The sequence below is a fragment of the Rhineura floridana genome, chromosome 22 (genome assembly GCF_030035675.1).
Source record: "Rhineura floridana isolate rRhiFlo1 chromosome 22, rRhiFlo1.hap2, whole genome shotgun sequence".
NCBI lineage: Eukaryota > Metazoa > Chordata > Lepidosauria > Squamata > Rhineuridae > Rhineura > Rhineura floridana.
The window spans coordinates 14153166-14174385 of record NC_084501.1 but is presented as its reverse complement, the minus strand read 5'-3'; the positions used below and the strand labels follow the sequence as shown (position 1 = coordinate 14174385).

Below are 21220 nucleotides of genomic sequence, written 5' to 3'. Positions count from 1 at the left end.
CGGTTTAAGGCAGCTTCCCATGATGCAGCCTAGAGATGAGATGAGCAGGTAATTCCATCCCACTTCAGCCTCCCTGGTAACCTTCCACCCCCTGAGCCATGGCCCTTCCTATGACAAAATGACTCAGGGAGGGGTTGGTCCTCATTCAGATATTTGTGCTCAATGGCATGGAATGTGAGGAAAAACTGTCCTTCCAGCAAATTCCAGAATGTCATTTTTTGTTCAGACACAATAAGTTAAACATAATAGCAGGTTAATAAGGCAATGAGATAAACTGTTTTTTCCACTTCAGAGTCAGGGGAATGAGTTTCCTAATTTGACAGCAGAAGAAGCGGTGTTTTTTTTTTAATGATAAGCTGGGGAGAGAATTGCAGGAAACCATGCTGGGTTGGACACGATTATTTTCCCGTGTAGCATGGCATCACGGGAAGCCTTGCAAACAGTATATAAGGTCTTCATACCCAGTGATCCTTAACCTGATGAACTTAAACTGTTGTCATCTATTGGAGAAGGAACAGACGGTAAGTTGCTATTTAGCTGCTCAGAGGTCAGTTCTGGTCTCCCTATAGCCTGTGTGTGAGCTGTTTGGAGACATGGAAGAATATGGGAGATTTATTTCGTGATGAGCTAAAAATGCCCGTCATTATGATTGTGCAGAGGGAAGTGTGTGTTTGTTGGTGTCTTTGTTAAGAATTATAGCCCACCACGCTCTCCAGTCTGGCTTCTACTGCGCTCCCTTGCTAGAATCTTCTTGGCACCTGCTCTATAACCTTTCTGTTTAGGGAAGCCAGTCTAGACATACAGATGTTGACGTCTTTTAATCTCTTTTTAGTCTACTGTTAATCTTAATTCTGTTTTAAATGTTTTAATTACTTGTTTTTAACTGCTGGTAATTTTAATATTCCTTGTAAACCACTTAGAGGTTTGATTGTACTCATATGGTGCATAAATTTTGTTAAATAAATAAATATGCATTCACCTGGAAATAAATCCCACTGCACTCAATGAGGCTTACTTCTGAGTAGACATTACAGGATTGTGCTGTAAGGCTGCAAACTTGCAGAGACTTTCCTAGGAGTAGGCCCGCCTGAACACAATGGGATTTGCTTTTGAAGAAACATTGGGTAAATTGAGGGATTATTTGATTTGCAAATTATTGCTTTAAAGCCTGGTTGCGTACAGAATGCTTTCATTGATCTTCAGAACTAAGCTACTTCCTCTTTCCAGGTTCTTTTCACCATCAGCAGCACCCCAGTATAACAAGATGAATTTCCATCAGCCATATCCAGAACTTGTGGATGTATCCGGTCCCATCCTCCTGGAAAATGGCACCATTGTCTTGATCAAGCAGAGCCCGGAATGCCTACCCACCAAAGCTCCTTTCTGCATCAAGCCATCCTATGGCCAGTCCATCCATGTATATCTTTCTAAATATCGTGACCCCTGCATGAAGCCATATCGTCCTTGATGTCAGAGCCCCTGCAGGCCTATCTATGGTCCTCAGTCTGTCAGCATATACCTTTCTAAATGCTGCCCTATCTAAACCAGACCACAGTGCATATACCCTCCGTGGCGCCCTGTCTACAGACATCTGTGCTTGCCCCAATGCATCTCTCTATGCTGCCCTATATATGTGAATCCATGTCAGCCTCAGTGTGTGCAACCCTTCTATCCTCAGTGTGTGTACCTCAGGCCATGTTTCTAACCAGGCTGTCAGTACCCTCTAAGTCAGGGCCCCTGCTATCCCATCTGTAGATATCCATGCTGCCCTCAGTGTGGGCAGCCATGGTCTTGTGACTATCTGGATATCTGTGATGATGACTATTAAGGTTGGCATGTTTTCCCCCTTCTGTTCCAGTATTATTCCCTAGGTTTTCTCTTTCAAGCATTCCCACTGTTGGCCTTCCAGTTTAACTTAGAAATACTCAGATTTTAATCTTAGAAGTGGTATGTGCTTGCTGCAGTTTTGAGTTCATGTCTCTCCTCCTTAAAGGCTACTGATGTGCTCCAGCATACCTGTACACCAATTGCATCTCAGTGCTAAAAAAGGAATTCTGATGTGATTGTGCAATTGCATCAGGATTCCTCTCTTCTTTTTTTCACATTGAGATTTAGTTCAGTGCTCAAGTGTGCCAGAATGTATCCGCAACCTATAAGAAGGAAAGGCACGGACTGCTAATTGTGAGTCTAAATTTAATAGGTTGCATCCAATTAGGTTCTACTCAGAATAGACCAATTGGAAATAATGGACCTAAATTAGTCACATTCACAAAAGTCAATGGGGCTCTTCTAAGTAGGACTAACACTGGATGCAATCCAATGTCCATGAATTAAAATGGAAATGGCCTGCCTTCAAGTCGATTCTGACTTATGGCGACCCTATGAATAGGGTTTTCATGGTAAGCGGTATTCAGAGGGGGTTTACTATTGCCTTCCACCAGCAACCCCCCAAAGGTCAGTGTATGGCAGTCAGCTTTTTCGTGCAACCTCTGTCATACTAAAAACCAGGTCAATTGGCTAAAATAAAATAGTGCCTAAAACAAAAAAATTAAAAGTTGGCAAAATTTCAGGATTGCAATTCATTGGGGAGGGGGGGGGATTTCAAACATTTTTGCCTTGGAGCCGGAAAGCTTGAGAAAGCCCTCGCCTGGTGGTTGTTCAGCTTGACATACAATTTTGCTGGTGATAGATCGCACACACCACGTTCACACTGAATATTTATTCCACTCTTATTCCCCTTTAAACAGTCATGTTTCCCCCAAAGAATCCTGGAAAGTGTAGCTTGTGAACAGAGCTGTTTGGAAAGCCTTATTCCTCTCACAGACCTGCAATTCCCAGAGTTCTCTCAGAAGAAGGACTGGTTATTAAAACCCCTCAGGGAATTATACCTCTGTGAGGAGAATAGGGATCTCCTAGCAACCCTCAGCACCCTTCACGTACTACCCTTCCCAGAATTCTTTCAGGGAAGCCATGACTGTTTAAAGTGGAATAGTAGCAGAATAAATGTATAGTGTGAATGCGTTCTTATTCTGTCCGAGAAAGAAAAAAAGACAAACCATTCCTTACCTCTTCTGAATCCTGGTGAGGGATTGCTTCTGTCAGAGAGCAATGCTGTTTGTTACCTCTCCTGAATCCATCAGTAGAGTAATAGCCAGGCCTCTATTCTTAAATCTGTGTACATCAATAAAACCTGTGTTTCCTCGCATGTCCTGCCTCCAGCAATTTATTTACTTGAAAGTTTTTGATACCCTACCCTTCCTCCAGATGGAGGCACAGGGTGGCTTGCAACGCAGGGGTGCACTGGAAGTGGCTTTATGTTGGTCCATCTAGCTCAGTATTGTCCACACTGACTGGCATTCAGCTCTTCCTGGAGATGATTGGGGTTGAACCTGGGACCTTCTGCTTGGTAGGCAGATCCTCTACCACTGAGCTATAGCCCTTCCCCGCAACACACTTGGGAACAGAGGAAGAGAAGTACTTTCTCTTGTCTGTCCCAAATCTTCCAACATTCAACGTCACTGGATGGACCCTTTGGGTTCCAGTAGTATGAGACCGGGATAGAAAAACTTCTCTATCTAGTTCTGTCCATTTCGGTTCTCTCAGTTTCTCACGTTCCTAATCTTAAATTCAGTTCTCCACATTCCTGCAGCAATTTGCGTTATTTTTTTTTTAATCCTCATGAAAATTCTCCAGCATTCTAGTGTCACGTTTCTCCTAATAAACACATATTCATAGGCCGTTTTGACTAATGTAAGCATTTTCGCAAGCCGTTCCTCATCATGTAATGCATTTCTGTATGTTATTTTTCACTCACATATTCACTTGTCATGCATGCTTTCCCCTAATGTATGCATTTCGGTAAACGTGGTATGGTGGCGAACTGCATTGCAAAATCTGAATAAGTGCGAATTTTGACGGGTGGCTGTGTTTCGGTTCTCATATTGTTTCAGAAAGACCAAACTTGATAGATTTGGCTTGGAATGCAAACTGAATTTCTCACCCAACCCTCCCCCTATCCATTTCTCCACAAAGTAGAATCTAATGAAGTTCGGTCATATGAAAATAGAATCTAGTGAAGTTCGGTCATTAAAAGCATATGGCTTCCTTCAAGGAATCCTGGGAACTGTAGTTTTATAAGTTTTATAAGGGTTGCTGGTAACTGTAGCTCTGCTCACATCCACACCACACATTTAAAGAGCATTTAAAGCACAAAGAATCTTGCAAACTGTAGTTTCTGAAGGATAGATCTTTGGGAGAAGCCGTGCGCTTTAAATGTATGGTTTGGTTTCAGGCAGGTTTCGCTCCACCAAGACCTCACATTAGAAAGAGCTTTGCACAATAGAAAATGTGGTCCTGCTGAACAGGGATATATGTTCATATCACCACCTGGAGACATTGCACTACCGGAATATAAATGGCAGGTGTGACCTCGTTCTCGCGCTGTTGGCACATTCCTTAAAAATAAAAATAAAAAAGATGATGAAGAAGAATTAATGAGGTGTTCTTAGGAAACTTCATGAAGTTAAATACCTTTCTTCTTTGTGGTGTACACCTTCATGACGTACTATGAGAAAACTCAGTTCTCTGAGGGCTGGGCCTTACATAGTCAGCATTGCACCATCTATGATGAAGGAGGAACCAGCAAGCTTTTTTTGGGGGGGGGGACCCAAATGTTTTGCAGGATTCAGAAAAAAAATCTGTAGAGGTGGGCTCTTGGTGGGGGGGGGGTTGGATCCCGAAATAGCCAAATAAGGACTGACTACTGGCAATAAATCTATCCATCCTTCCACTATAGTAGGTGTGAGGGACCTTTGGTCCTCCAGTTGTTGATGAATGACAACTGCCATCAGCCTCAACAAGGATGGTCAATGGCCAGGGATGATGGGAGTCGCCATTCAGCAACACCCAGAGGTCCAAAGGTCCCCCCTCCCTGAATCAACTGATGTAGGTCCATCAGGCGCTTAAGAGGAAAACCACTCTAACCATGGAACGCAAGCGTATCAGTCCATGACAGAGATGGGGAGGCTTTTTTCAGCCTGAGGGCCACATTCCCTTCTGGGCAACTTTCCAGGGGCCACGTGCCTGTGGTGGATGGGGCCAGAGGCAAAAGTGGGCAGAGCAACCAATGTGAGTTTTTACCTCTGCAAAGTACAAATGTACAAGTCACAGTGTGCTAGTTTCTTCATGCATTCTCGCACACCCCTTCTCTGTCCTCCATTCTGGCCGGCAAGAGGCGTGATCAGAGTTCAAAGGCATGTTCCTCCTGGGCCAAGATGCTCACAGAAGGTGCAAAGCAGAGGAAGAGGAAAGAGGGGCTAAGAGTGAGGAAGGGACACGCCTGAGGGAGAGCTCCAAGGGCCAGGTGCAGAGACTTGGAGGGCCACATATTTTTGCCTCTGGGCCTGAGTTTCCTCACGCCTGGCCTAAGGCTTCACCCACAGTACCCCAGAAACTCTTCACAGTCTCAAGGAAACACCAATGGTCATATCAGTGTGATGAATTGCAAATGTTTATTGTAGCAAAGCACGGGGGAGAATAAATAAAAGGGGACATTCAATTAAGCATCAGGCTGATGTTTAAAAAAGACAGAGAGATCAGTTGGCTACAAGGTTGCCTCAGAGTAAAACTAGATCCCTGCGATTGTGTCCACATCGCTGAACCATCAACAGAGCTGTGAGAAGGCAGGCGAGGATCCACACATCGTCCGCATGGCAATGCACAAGGGGAGTGTGTCGGGGCAAGGAAGACGCTGGCGGCACTTGGATGAGCTTCTTGATCATGAAGATTCCCCCACTGCTGTTGGCCAATGGCACGAACGTACGCATGGTTGCTTGAAAGTGCATCCCTCTGAGCTCAGCAGGGGGCTCACTCCCAGGTAAGTGGGTACGGGATCAGGACGGACCAATTTCTCAAATTTGGTTTCTCTCTGTTCCTCATTTCTGCTTCAATTTTAAGTTCAGATCTCTACATTTGTGCATCAGTTTGATATCTTTGTTAAGTCTTCATGAAAATTCATTAGCATTCAAATGCAAATTTATCCTAATAGACACATATTTGCATGCAATCTTGCAACATATAGACTTTTTTTTTGCACGCAACCTCCCCAAACCTTATATTACTTTCACTAATACATAGGCATTTTTAGCAACAATTTCCCCTAAGGCACGCATTGTTTTGTAAACATTAATCCCTAAGAGTACTGCATCGCAAAACACAGAGAAGTGCAGCTTTCTGTTCTCACAGTGGTCAACCAGATGCCTCTGGGAAGCCTCAAAGCAGGACCTGAGCTCAACCATAACTCTCTCCACCTGCAGTTCCCAGCAACTGGTCTTCAGAGACACACTGCCTCCAACAGTGGAGGGAGAACGTAGCATTCGTGGCTACAAGCCATTGGGCAAGCAGAGGAGGTAGGGAAAGGAAAAGCACCAGAAGGAGGGGACTAGCAAAGCAAGCACTGAGGCATCTCAGGGATAAGCGGGCACTGATTTGGCAAGCAAATAATGGCTGGGCGTTTGATCCTGCAGCCAATGGAGAGGTCTCTATTAGTAGCCAGACTACTTGCTGCCCTGCTCCTCTTGGCAAGGGGTCTGCTTGGACCTAGAACAAAGGGGCTTCCCAGCAGAACAGAGGGGCTTCCCGCCACAGCTGGGCTTGTTGGGGCATGTTTGAGGGTTCTGTTTCAGGGGGCATGTTTGAGGGTTCTGTTTCAGGGGGCATTGTTTACTACAGGGGGGCACGGAGCTCTGCTGCTTCTGCTGCTGATTCGGGCAGGACATCCTTCTGGGATTAGGCAACACTTGAAAAGAAAGGTGAGAAAAAATGCATTTTGTTAAGGACCGAAGATCTTCACCAGTGCCCCACCTAGTAGCCAGCCAGACTGCCATGATGGGGATCTCACAAGCAGGACCTGAGTGCAACGGCAGCACTCTCCCCACCTGGGATTCCCAGCAACTAGGAAGGACATCGAAAGAGTCCCCCTGGATCAGGCCAGTGGCAGATCTAGTCCAACACCCTGTTCTCACAGTGGCCAACTAGAACACTCCCCTCTAGTGGTCTCCAGCAAGCAATTTATCCTAATATAATGCAATTTTTTTTGTATGCTTTTTGCCCCCAATATATTCATTTTGTGTACACTTTCTCCTAATACATGCGTTTCTGTAAACCATGCTCGGCTGAAAAACTGCATTGCAAAATTCCTGTAAGTGCACATTTCAGAGGACAGCTGTGCTTCCGGTCTCCTCGTTTTTCAGAAAGTGCAAATTTGATCGGTTCGGCTTGAGATGCAAACTGAATCAAATTTGTCTTCCATTCCTAAGCCGGAGGGCCAAAATACACCTGCACCTGTCCTAAATGAGCATCTTTATTTTTGCCACTGGTGGGATGAAGACTCTGTGTGACAGGACTGGTGGATCAGAAGATTAGGAGGTGCCATGGATCCCCGAGGGATTTGGCAAACAAGGGTAATATATCATTCAATCATGTAATTCTGTTACAGGGACAGCAAACCTGCCCCCTTCAGATGTCCAACTCCCATCACCCCTGACCATTGGCCGTGTTGTTTGGAGCTCATGGGAGATGCTGTCCAGCAACCTCCAAAGGGCCACAGATTCCCCACCCCTGCTTTTGAAATAACACAGAAGTCTTTGCTTAGCCCTGCATAAGCTGGTGTCCTTCAGCTGTCGATTGGACTCCAGCTTCCATCATCCCTGACCATTGGCCATATTGGCTGGCGCTCATGGGAACTGGAGTTCAACAGCATCTTGGACAGCACCAGGTCTCTCTTCTCTGTCCTGTGGCACAGCAGTTTCATCTCAGCAGCAGAATTGGTTTTCCCAAAAGACCATGACTTACCTTCTTCAGCTGAACTGCACTGGAGATAAAAGAAGCCAAGGTGATTGAAGGCAACTGAAAGGAGATCTCTTTTATAGGAATCCTGGAGGCTTGCCTCCTAGGAATTAAATGCCAAGGGATGCAGAGTAGGGCAGACTGGAGGGCTCATTATCTTTTAGTCACCTGAACCTGTCAGATTCATCTCACCCCTTTGCATAATGCATTTGCAGCCCTCTGGGACTGATGAATATGGAAATGTCAAGCCAATCTCTCTGGAGAAGTCAGGCTTTTGAGAGTCACAGGCCTCAAAGGTATATGATTATTTATTATAATTATACAATAATTAATGTCATCATTATTAGATGCAAAATCTTTTTTTTTCCTTTGGGCCAAATTTGAGGTCTGAGCTGATGGTGGATTGATTTTGTTCCCTGTTACTAATAAACATGTGTGTATATTTATCAGTGCTTGGCATGAATTAATTCAGATTAACTGATTCACTGAATTAATTCAAAGATCCCTGAATTACACCTTGAAAGTAGTGCATGTAATTTCCAGGTGAACTGAGCATGAATTAAGTTCCTATTGTGGTGGAACTTTGGGCAATTTTTAATTCAATGTATTTTTTAAATTTTAATCCAATTATATATACATATATAATGCATGTGGATGTGGGTGTGGGTGCGTGGGTTTCCTTGCACATATCCCTGTGTTTAATTGCGCCAGTGCTTTTCACCATTCTTACTGTTCTGAAAAGTGATGCTGTTGTTTAAGCTTGAAGATCGTAATTGTTGGGGGAAATGAATACAACAATTGTTTATGCCACATGTGTGCGTGTTTGATGTTTGCTTAAGCATGTTGTAAAATCCTCATAAAATTGTAAAACTTCAGCTTGGAAAATTCTGAAAGCTGGAGGAAAAAAATGATGAGTACAGCAAGAATGCCCGGCGAGTTGAACTGAAACAGAATGAGTCTCTTTTTGGAGAGGGCATACTTGAACTGGAATGAATTCCTTCTTAAAAATGAACATAACTAATTCCTTCTTAAAAATGGACTTTCCAACGACTGGTGTGTGTATGGGGAGGGGGGGTTGCAAGTGAAGTGTTGGAAGGCAGGAAAGCCAACAGTTGATGGAATTGGGGCCAGTGACAGGCAGAGACAACTGTTATTGTATTGGCGTGTCATTTTGTGTTACGTTGTTCATTTTGTACATCGCCCAGAGTGGCTGGATGGCCAGCCAGGTGGGCGACTAAGAAATCCAATAAATTAAATTAAATTAAATTAAATTAAACATGCCGGTTTTCTCCTCTTCCTCACTGAGTTTTACAAGGGAAACTCTGAGACTAAGGGGGAAGAAGCTACCCCCTAGACTAGTTATAGGTAAAGAGAATGTCCTGTGGGGGATGGCTGATGCCAGTTGGTGGGGCGGTGCCCCCTTTGCCCTAAGTGACCAGCCTCCTCTGTGTGTGAGACAGAGAGTCAGTAGTTTGCAGTTTGCTTGGTTCCTTTGAGCTTTCTAGGAGAATTCTTGGGGAAAGTTCCCCTCCCCTCAAGAGTTCTCCAAGAGAGCCAAGGAGGTCCAACCGTAAGGACATCTTCTCACAAGCCCTCTCTTGTTATCAGGAAGAATGGAGAATGGTGTTCCCCCTTTTTTTCCCCTGATTCAATACGATAAGGGAGAAGGAATTGAAAACCACCACTGGCCGACCATTAGCAACCCATGTCCTAACACCAAATGTGGCCCTTCTGTCCTCTCGGTGCTGCCCTTGGAACTCTCCCCAGGACATACGCCTCACTGGCCCCACTTCACATGCTGAATAATATTGCTTGGGTGGAAGGTGTCCTCGGACTCTGATAATGCCTGTTGCTCACCTGGATGGAGAGGGGTGTGTGCAAGTGTGTGTAGAAACTAGCCCAGCATGCCAAGGGAAAAGAATTACATGGGTTGCTCTGGCCACTTTTGCCACTGGCCACGCCCACCACTGACACATGGCCCTCGGAAGATGGTCCAGAAGAGAAGGTGGCCCTTGGGCTGTGAAAAACCCAGTTTAAGACCCGGCCACCTGTGACACAGGGCCTGCTTGATGGCATCTCCTCCACCACAAGGATACATTTGGGAACAGTGAGCTTTTGTCTACAATGGTGAGCCCATGATGAGCAACGCCTAAACGCCACGAGGGATTTAGTTTCGGCTCATTATCAGCTCACTGGAGCAAATATCTGGGTGCCCCCACACACCTCCCATCCATCCATCTGTCCATCAGTCCGTCCATCCGTCCGTCCATCCATCCATCCATCCATCCATTCATTTATTCATTAGATTTATATCTCGCCCCTCCCAGTAGGAGCCCAATTATAACACTTGGTGCCATTACTCCACTTGACCCAACCCAGAAGCAATGACTTCCTTGACTCTACACACACCCTGCATCACAGAATAATGCACAACTCTCCAGATATTGCCTGCCTGTGATATTATTTCAATACGAATAAAATGCAATCTTCCTGCTATAAACAGCTTATGCATACCAGTGGCATTTTGATCACTCTCATTATAATCTTATCCTCCATACTGGGGGGGGGAACAAATCAAGTGCACATCTGCAGCACAGATCCACCCCAGGGAGATGCTCTGTTTTAATGTAAGCCTGGACAGGAACTCCTCTTTAAATCTGCAAAGCAAAACAATTCTACGGAGTTTCCTGAGGCGAGTCTGCAGTTCAGCCAGCTCTGACATGAGTTGTCCTGCTTTTCATTTCTACTTTGACAGTGTCAGCTACAAAAGAGAGTTTCCTTGGCCGATATGTATGAGGCATTTGTGGATGTTCCCTTCCTGAAACTTGGAGAGGCGATGTGGTGTAGACAAATACTGAGCTAGATAGACCAAGGGCCTGACATAGCATAAAGCACCTTCCTATGTCCCTTTATTTTTGAAGGAAGGCCCTTAGCTCAGTGGTAGATCATCTCCTTTGCATGCAGAAGGTCCCAGGTTCAATCCCCGTCAGCATCTCCAGTCTGAAACTCTGGAGAGCCACTGCCAATCAGTGTCAACAATACAGAACTAGATAGACCAATGGTCTGACTTGGTACAAAGCAGCTTCCTGTTTAAATCAGCCCTTTATCCAGAACCATGACGACTGGGATCTTTCTTGGAGAAATGTCATGGCTGAGCATCTGCCTTGCATGCAAAAGGTCCCTGGTTCAACCTCCGGCACATCTGAAACCCTGGAGAACCAGTGCCAGTTGTTCTAGTGTTCTTCAACCTTGGACTAACACCTCCCATCATCCCTGGCTGGGAGTGATGGACTTTGGAGTCCAATGGTTGAAGAACACTGGTCTATATGACACTAAGGATGGGTGAGAATTTCACTACAATTGAACTTGGCACTGGACTTCCTGCTCGTTTCCATGCTCGCTATCTTTGCGGACTAATCCTGAATGTTGTGAGCTTCCACAGCTTTTCCCAACACCAGATTTTTGCTAACATGAAACTGACGAGCCTGCATCTTTGCTTTGCAAACATGAAATTGACCGGCCTGCTCTTTGCTTTGCTAATCTGAAACTGACTTTACCAAAGTGCTCAAAGCAAGAGATAGCATAAAACAAACAAACATGGAATGGAACCACCTGCCAGTTCAACGAACAGGCACCAACAAGAGGATCCCATCTATAAATGACACTGAACTAGATGGAAAAATGGCCTGATTCTGTAAAAGGCAGCTTCCTACATTTCTCCAAGGTTTAGGTGGATTACCTGCTCCCTGCCTCACATTAATCCTCACATTGACCGAACACAAGAACACAGGAAGCTGTCTTCTGTTGAGTTAGACCATCGGTCCATGTAGCTCAGTATTTATTTAAAACATTTAATCCCACCTTTCCTCCAAGGAATTCAAGAGTGGTACATATGCCATTTCCCTATCACTGTTTTTATCCTCACAACATCCCTTTGAGGTAGGTTAGGCAGAAAGAGTCTTTCTGAAGGTCACTCAGTGGGGCTTCATGGCCTAATGAGGATTTGAAAGATGGTCTCCTTGGCCCTAGAACATCTTGAGAGAGTGGTTAGAGTATCGAATTACCACTAGCAAGACCTGAGTTCAAATTCCCACTGGGCTATAACAGCTACTGGCTGAATTTGGGCCAATCTCTCGTTCTCTCTCGGTCTCTCTCTCTCAGCCTGACTTACCTCACAGGGATGATGTGAGGATAAAATGGAGATGGGGAGGACCATGAACACTGGCTTCTTCTCCACAGAGGCCAGGAAGGATAGCATGCAATAATGACATCATGAGGTGTGATAGATGCAGGATGAAATTAATAATTGACACCCAAAAGGGACATGGTAGGTGCCAATGTGTCCAGGGGGTATACCCAGAAGTCGAAATGTTTTGCTAGTAAAATAAAAACCTCTGTTTTGTTAATCACAATTACGTGCATATATTTTTAGGTGATTAACAGAATCCTTACAGGGATCCAGAGCAAGCTTGGGTGAAATTCTGTTTGTTGCTTTCAAAACTGTATGTGTATATATACATATGCAAAAGACTAGGATGTCATATCCAACATGTAGGAGAAACTACAACTGACCTACACACATGCTTCAGAAACCATAAATCAGCATTCTTGACCAAAAAAGTGGAGCAACCAGTCGCAAAACATTTCAACACTGAGGGCCACAGCCTGTTGGACTTTTCTATAATAGCTATAGAGATGCCAACAGATCCAGCGGCACTGATTTAGAGGGAGAACTTTTGGATACATTATCAGGACACATTGGCACTACATAGCCTGAACCTGGAGGTCAGTACCGCCACTACTTAGCTTCTGCAAATGAAGCCCCTCTGAGCATTCCATCCTCAAACCTCTGTAACTGCCACCTTGGTAGCAGCATTTGAATGTTAGCATCTGATGAAGCGGAAACCTTTTGGTAGAACAATACAAAACTCTGTTTTGTTAACCACAGTTATGAGGCTTCCACAAATGGAATGTGGCCTCTCGACCTTAAAAATCTTCCCCACCTCAACAGAAGGTTTCTGTGAGCATTGATGCAATCGTGCAAGAGAAGCTATTTGAGCATGGGAGAAAACCACCCTATAAAATGAAGGAGGCTAGTTGGCTCCTGACAAACACTGGGAAAGTTTGCCCCAGCAGCAATTTTGTTTTAGCTCCATTGGATCTCTTCTGACCTATCAGCCTTGGACACTGGCTCTCCCCAGAAACATTACCTCATTGCTCAGGATTCCATGCGACTTTATCCCAGGCCCCTCGGTGAAACAAACCGCCCTAAGGTGAACCGAGTGATCTTCCTTCACCTGGCCACCAGAGGGAAGTATTGCCTCAATCTACTGTATGAATTGCTCTGCTTAAAGCAGGGACGGGGAACTGGCGCCCTCTGGTTGTTGTTGTTGGACTCTGTCTCCTTCCAGTGGCCGATGGTCCAGGGTTAAGGGAGTTGGAGTCCAGCAACGCTGGAGGGCCACAGGTTCCCTACTCATGTTACAAATGCAAATATGCAATTAGTCATGTCCATTAGTTTAATTTGTTCTAACACCCAATTATTTGTCTTTTTCGCAGTCCACGGTATGTGCAAAGCTCTCCTCCAGCAACACATTTCAAAGGAGTTGATTTTTCTCTTATCCGCCTTTTTCACTGCCCAACTTTCACATCCATGACTAAGTTAGGTCCATTAATTTCAATGAGTCTACTCTGAGTGAAATTTAGTTGCATGCCTCATCCTTTTTCAGTATGGTCTAAAACAGCCTTTCCCAACCAGTGGGCCACCAGATGTTGTTGGACCACAACTCCCATCAGCCTCAGCCAGCATTGCCAATGGTCAGGAAAGATGGGAGTTGTGGTCCAACAACATCTGGAGGCACACTGGTTGGGAAAAGCTGGTCTAAAATGTGAAATTTGGTTCAACTTTTCTTTCTTTTCTTTTTGAAAGATGTTTCTAGGCCTCATGATTGCAAAGATACGCTTGAAAGGAATTCCCTTTGAAACCTCAGGAGCTCGAGAGGTAACTGGATAAAACCTCCAATGCTCTCAGAGTTCAGGTATCCTACTCATCATAACCATAATTACCAGAAGTGGGTGAGGGGACTGCAAAATAGGGAGGGAGAATAAATTACGCAGAAACATTGCACAAATCAGTTTCATTGCCATGTTTTATTTGTGTTGCAGAACTAGGCTTTCATGGACCACAGATGCTGGCTTGCGTTGTTGCCGAAATGTGATGATGCTCAGAATCCGCACAGCCTTTCGCACCCAACGTTAGCCCTTTCTTCTGCTGTTTGTGGTTGTCAGGTGATGGCAACTCCTTCTTGGTTATTTCCACTTCGGTGAGCAAGGATCCATGCATTTGTCAGCACACTTCTTCACACAAGGCGCTGCACAGGCTGGGCCACAGGGTGGACCACAGGCTGGGCCACGGGCTGGCCCACAGGTCGGACCGCAAGCTGGGCCGCAAACTGGAATGCATTGGCAGCCACACTGGGGGTGACACACCTTCACACACTGTCGAGGTGGACACAGTTGGCAAGGGTCAACACATCTAGGAGAACATGTCTTCATACACATGGGAGGAGGCAGGCAAGCCTGCTTGCATTTCTGTTGATAGCACGACATGTTTTTTCCCCTCTTTGCCTGGATGATGAATCCTGACATACATCAGGAGAAAAAAAAAGATTTCAGGAAATCAAGCTCATAAGAGGCCCCTCACAAGAACTGGGAAGAAAACTTATGTCTAAAACCAATTTTTTTCCAAGTGCCAGCAAATCTTCAAGCACAGGGACATAGGAAGCAGCAAGTCAGAACCACTGGTCCATCTAGCACAGTATTGTCTACTCTGACTGGCAGCGGCTCTTCAGGGCTTCAATCCAGAGTCTTTCCTCAGCCTTACTTGGAGATGCCGGGGATTGCACCTAGGATCTTCTGCAAGCAAAGCAGCTGCTCTGTCGCTGAGCTATAGCCTATTCCCTTCAGACACAGAACATCTACACTTCTGCTTGAGAAGCGGATGCTCTACCACTGAGCTATGGCCCTTCTCCAGTTCACCTTCAGAACATCTTCAGGCACAAACCCCCAGAATAAAAAGGAAGCAGAAAGCAAGCCTTCCAACCCCCATAATAAAATTACTTACCCAGTTCGCTCACCAAGACCGAAGGAGGAAACCTTCCAAGTGTTATTGGGAGCCAAGGGAAGCGAGGACTTTTATATGCTTCCCAAGAGCCCTAGAAAATGACCAAGCCAGTGACTTAATGCCCGACATGACAACAAATGATGTCTAGGAATCATCACCTTGAAGTTTTGCCCCTGTGTTTTGGCACATGTCTTTAGAAGCACCTCAGATCTGCTCCACTCCCTCTGCAGAGAAAATATCATGCATCACATCGCTTGAGTGTCTGTGTAAGATCACAAAGGTCATTCCCCTGTTACCCCAGTCTTGAGAACGAGGCTGGAATGCTACAAGTAAACAATGCCTTCCAATATGCAGAATTGGCTGTGCCTATAAGTCCCCCCCCCAATGAAATTATGTATTGAACCGTGTTTCGGGGCTGTCTTTGGAAGGGAACAGGAAGGAGCTTGCTTGGAATGTGACATGTCAAGGTAAATGGACAGGGGGGTTTAAGAGAGTAAACAGCTTGTATAGCACAGTGGGGAGGAGAGCCTGGCTGGGACTCCAGAGACTGTAAGTTCAAATCCCCGCTCATGTCTCCTGGGTGTGAAGGGCCAGCTAAAGATCACCCCCACAGGGAGTGGGTCAGAGGTTACGTGCCCTGCCACCTGTGCAGCCGTGGGCAAGCTGCATAGTCCCAAGGAGCCCAGTTGCCCCCCAGCTGGCAGTTGAGGACAAGGAAGGGGCTGGCTTGTGCAGCTGTGGCAAGCTGAGCAGGCCCTCACCAGCTGGGGAGGACTAGCCTCAGAGGGAGGCAAGGGGAAACCCCCTCCGGTTGCCATAAGTCCGGACCGACTTGAAGGCAGTCCATTTTTTCCATTTAAGGGAGTAGACAGTGTTAATTGGGAAGCTGGAAGAGAGGGGGGATAGGGTGGAGAGTAGAGGTCTTATCTGAGTAGGAATAGGTTCAGAAGATCATTTGTTCAAATCCCATTCCCCCCAGACTTCTGTGAATTTGTTGTCGACACCCTGCTGTTAAACAGGGGTGTAGTCATCCAGGGTCATGGAGGTGGGGTGGGTCGTAGAACCTTTACTTTTTTGGGAACAGGGCCCAACCAGGTCCCTATGTACTTTCCAAGTGGGGACAGTGCTGTTCTACCTGTGGGCTTCCCAGAAGAGGCATCTGGTTGGCCACTTTGGGACCTGCAAGCTGGTCTAGATGAGCTTTTGGCCTGATTCAGCAGACTCTTCTTACGTTCTTAACCTAGTAGAAGATGGCTTCCTTTATTTCTATGAATTTGGAAGGGGCTCTCGCTGAAACGTTCGCACCCTGATTTCACACAGAAAGCTTTGTCTTAAAAAAAAAGTCTTGAAATAGCCAACATTCAGCTTTGGCAAAATCTACCCTGCTAGTCCTAAATGTCTCAAGGCAAACCACCCCTGCTGGTTTTGAAGTGAATCTAAGACTTGTTTGCTCTCGGATTTACTGACAGGAATGTAAATGTCCTTTCGTGGGATTTCCCCCTTTCTTTGTTTCCTGTTCTGGGCTTCAGACTTTTAAGCACAAAGGGTAATTAGCCCTAAAAAGTTGGGATGCATCCTGTATTGAAAGGAGGGTGGGAGAGAGAGAGAGAGAGAGAGAGAGGAATGGTGTCTTAAGTCATTTGAAACTCATGGAAATATAAACATGAAACACTCAGCAAGGACATTAAATGGACCTGCACAGACAAATGACATTGAATTATATGTTTCTTCTTCATATGCCTCATTCCTCATTCCAGATGATGTACTGTCTGCCAACAGGGACATATCATTGAAAGACTAGTTCAACAGGTCTATTTCACCCCCCGCAAAAAAAAAATGCTCAGCCACATCCTGAAATTGACTTTATATTTTGGAAAGTTGTATGTTCGCTATGCACTTGGACGCACCTTGCTAAAGGTAAAGGTAAAGGTGTCCCCGCACTTGTAGTGCGAGTCGTTTCCGACTCTTAGGGTGAAGTCTTGCAACGTTTACTAGGCACACCGTATATATGGGGTGGGATTGCCAGTTCCTTCCCTGGCCTTTACCCCCCAGCATATGCCGGGTACTCATTTTACCAACCACGGATGGATGGAAGGCTGAGTGGACCTCGACCCCTTTTACCGGAGATTCAACTTCCTCCTTCCGTTGGAATCGAACTCCGGCCGTGAGCAGAGCTTTTGGCTGCGTTACCACTGCTTACCACTCTGTGCCATGGAGGATCTTTCACACCAGAAGCAAATCTGGCAAGATACTTGCTGAGACCATACAGCAGGTCTCTGTCTATGTTTGGAAGCCATGGAGGACTAAACCTTTCAGAAGTGCGCTGAATTTAACCACAGTATGCATGTTGGTTCCTGAGATCAAGAAGCAGGTTTTCATCTGTGTTTGGAAACAGCGGGATGCTATTTTCAATCAAGGTGGTGGGATGGACCTTTCAAACCTGTACACTTTCAAACACTGCACTTTTTTGGTGGGGGGGTTCTTAAAATGGGTACAAGGCTGATTGTACAAAATAAAAGGATAAGACTCTTGTGATCTGTTTCCCACAGATCTGAGCTTCATTTCAGCTTTGGTGATCGCTATGAAATGATTTTTCCCATATTCTGTCAAGGAAACCTTTCATACGAAGGGGAGGGACAGGAAATGACACAAGATTGTGTGTGTGAGAGAGAGAGAGAGACAGCATGTGTTCAGGGGAAGATCTGGCTGTGACCCTCCAGATACTATTGGCCTCTAATCATCCCTAATCTTGGGCCTTGCTGGCTGGGGTTGATAACACCTGTAAAATCAGAGACAGTCAAACACAAGCTGCAATTGTCAAAACCTCAGTGGGTCTTGCCTGTAACAGGGATGGAAGCACCTGTCGATATCAGTTCCCTCCGTTTCTCATTTACAAATCTTAAATTCAGTTCGCCACATTTCTGTAGCAATTTGCCAATTCTTTTTTTTTTAAACTCTCATGAAAATTCTCCGGCATTTTAGTGTGAATTTCTCCAAATAATTCTCCAAATTCTACATTTTTATAGGCGGTTTTGACTAATGTGCACATTTTTTGAAAGCAATTTCATGCCATAGAATGCATTTCTGTATGCTATGTCAGTCACGTATTCATTTTTGTGCAAACTTTCCCCTAACATATTCATTTTTGTAAACATTGGTTTGCGAACTTCATCACAAAATCTGAGTAAGTGTGAATCTCTAAGCATGGCTGCATTTCGGTTTTCATACTGTTTCGGAAAGTGTGAATTTGATAGATTCTGCTTGAAATGGGAACTTCTCACCCATCTTCTGTAAGTGTAACAGATCCAGCTTGAGTGGTTTAAACTCAGCATTCCCTATACAATGGGGTCGTATAGAATGTTTGAGAACATTCCAACTGCTCTGGAATAAGGGGAATAAGCACACAAAGCCTGGGAAGAGATGAGGCTTTGTGGTGGGAACACATTCAGCATTTTACAACATTTCTACCTCTGACTGGGTTGTATCCAGCTAAACTATAATCTGAGTAGACCCACTGGAATGAATGGACCACAATTAGGCATGCGCATTAATTTCAGTAGGTCTTCTCTGAGTGGGTGGTATTCAAGGCCAGGTCTACTCTAGGTAGGACTGAATAGGACTACAGTCCTCCATGAGTGACATTGGATAGAACCAACGACATTTTACTCACAGAAGACCCATTGGAATTCATGGGCCAAGGTGAGCCATGCCCATTGATTTCAATGGGTTTACTCTCTGAGTCGGTCGAAAGTTGGCTAAAATGTCAAACGTTGTGGCCAAAGGTTAGTTATATTCAAAATAGACCCACTGACCTGACTGGACGTAGCTACATGAGGTCAACGTGTGCCAATGGGTCTACTCAAAGTAAACCTTATTTGGCTATGGCCCATTGGTTTACTAGTGCATCTTTAACCTAAATGACAAACCCATTGGATTTCAAAATGCCTTCTTGACTTTCAAATCAACGAAGGAGAAGCAGTAATAGAATCAACAAACAGGACATGCTTAACAGGGAGAAGAGCCTTCAGCACTATGTCATGCAGCAGATGAGCTGGGCAATCATCTCAGGATGAACAACAGAGCTGTTATTAGAAGGGTGTCCTCATTTTTCACCCGTACACTCTTGGAGGATATATAATTAGCGGGACTAAAATGAGCCGGAGAGAGGAGGATCCTCATTCCAATGGCCAGGTTATGAATTCACACATGGGAAGGGCCATAGCTCAGTGACAGAGCACTTTTTCATACAAAAGGTCCCAAGTTAAATCCCTGGCATCTCCAGGTAGGGACAGGGGAAAGACTGCTATATGAAATCCTGTTGATGGACCAATGGTTTAAGCATCCTATGTTCCTGTTCAGGAAGGACCACAGCTCAGTGGTAGAGCACCTGCTTTTCATGCAGAAGCTCCCACGTTCAATCCCTGGAATCTCCAGGTAGGACTGGGAATGTCTCCTTCTCTGAAACCCTAGAGAGTCAGTGTAGGCAATGCTGAGCCTTAGCTGGACCCATGGCCTGAGCCAGCATAAGGCAGCTTCCTCTCTTCCTAGGTCTCACAAATCCTCATTTTTGACATGGGGCACTCCAACATGTTAAGCCAACTCCCCAGCAGGATTGACCAGAATCTAGGACTGGGACAGGGAACCTGCGGCCTTCCAGATGTTGTTGGATTCAAAGTCCCATGGCCCAAGCCAGCATGGCCAATCGTCAGGGATAATAGAAGTTGCAGCCCATGACAGTTGGAGGGGCAGAGGGTCCCCATCCATTATCTAGGCCTTGCTCTCCATTCTACGATGCCCGGATTTGACCTCCCAAACCTCAGACCTGAACGTTGTATCTTTCCTCCATAACGCAAGGATAACACATCAACATTGGCATAGTTCCTTTCACACACTGTCCTGCGAAGTTGGGTTTGCAGATTCTGGATAAGCTTATGCGCTTAAAGGCCTGTACCTCTGTGGTGGAGTTCCTGATTTGCATGCAAAAGGTCTCACGTTCAATCTCCTGGTAAGGCTGGAAGAGACCCCTGTCTGGAGAGCTGCTGCCAGTCAGTGCGGACTGTACTGGGGTTGATGGACCAGTGGTCTGACTCACTTTAAGGCACCTTTTTCTGTTCTATGCATCTGGGCTGACATTCATGTGATTGTGTCCTCACATATACCGCTTGATTGGAAATCTCAAATAGGGAGAGCACTATTGCACCCAGGCTCTGCTTTTAAGCTTCCCAGAGGCATCTTGTCAGCTTCTGTGTAGAAACGGGTGACAAACTGGATTCAGATGACATGTCAAGCCAAATCTATCAAGTTTGCTCTTTCCAAACCACTACAAGAATCAAAACGCAGCCCTCCTTTGAAATTCACACTTACTCGAATTTTGCAATGCAGTTGGCCAACAGATCAATGTTTACAAAAATGCATACGTTGGGAGGGAAATGTGCATGAACGTAAACTGTGTGAGTGAAAATAACATACAAAAAATGCATCATATGATGCGAAATGGCTTGCAAAAATGTGTCCATGAGTCAAAACTGCCTACAAAAATATGTTTGTTAGGAGAAATTAGCACTAAAACGCAGGGGAATTTTCATGAGGATTTTTTTTTTCATTTACAAATTCTCAAACTGCTGCAGAAATGTGGAGAACTGAAGCTTGGAAAAATGAGAAATGGTGAGAACCGAAATTGTCAAATCTTTCCATCCCTACCGCTGTGAGAACAGGACGCTGGACCAGTTGGGCCTGAGGCCTGATTCAGCTATGCTGCTCTTTGTATGTTCTTATCTACATTTTCCTTTGCAGATAACTCCTGAAGAGAGCCGAATGTAGGAAGGCTACGTTCTGTAGGAACTCAGGTGAGCAGAAGGACACTAGTGCCGGCCCCAGAGTTCAGCGACCTGCACATCTCCGCTTTTAAGTTCCTGGCCTTTATGAGTGTAGATCCCTGCTTGAAAGTGTGCAGGGCAAGGCAGTCAGCCACCAGATGGCGCCTGTGGCAAGGATATGACAAACTGAGGAAGCTGATTAGCTACTATGCAGTTTGCAGACGACTAGGGGAGGGAGCCTGGAATCTGGAAAGATGGATTCGATTTTTAGGACAGCTAATCAGAGCTTGGAAAAGTTACTTTTTTGAACTACAACGCCCATCGGCCCAATCCAGTGGCCATGCTGGCTGGGGCTGATGGGAGTTGTAGTTCAAAAAAGTAACTTTTCCAAGCTCTGCTTCTGACCCAGGTGAGCTATATCTGGCATCAGACTAGA

General features: G+C 45.4%; 2 long non-coding RNA genes across 2 annotated transcripts; one reads left to right on the top strand and one right to left on the bottom strand.

Moving 5' to 3' along the window:
* Positions 1-441: 441 nt before the first annotated feature.
* Positions 442-3205, top strand: LOC133374794 (uncharacterized). The gene is made up of 2 exons (XR_009759976.1): positions 442-521; positions 1228-3205. It is a non-coding gene; the product is annotated as an uncharacterized LOC133374794 (long non-coding RNA).
* Positions 3206-5491: 2286 nt separating this feature from the next.
* On the bottom strand, positions 5492-8073 carry LOC133374696 (uncharacterized). The gene is made up of 2 exons (XR_009759944.1): positions 7852-8073; positions 5492-6796 (listed from the first exon to the last, which is right to left on the bottom strand). It is a non-coding gene; the product is annotated as an uncharacterized LOC133374696 (long non-coding RNA).
* Between the last annotated feature and the right edge of the window lie 13147 nt (positions 8074-21220).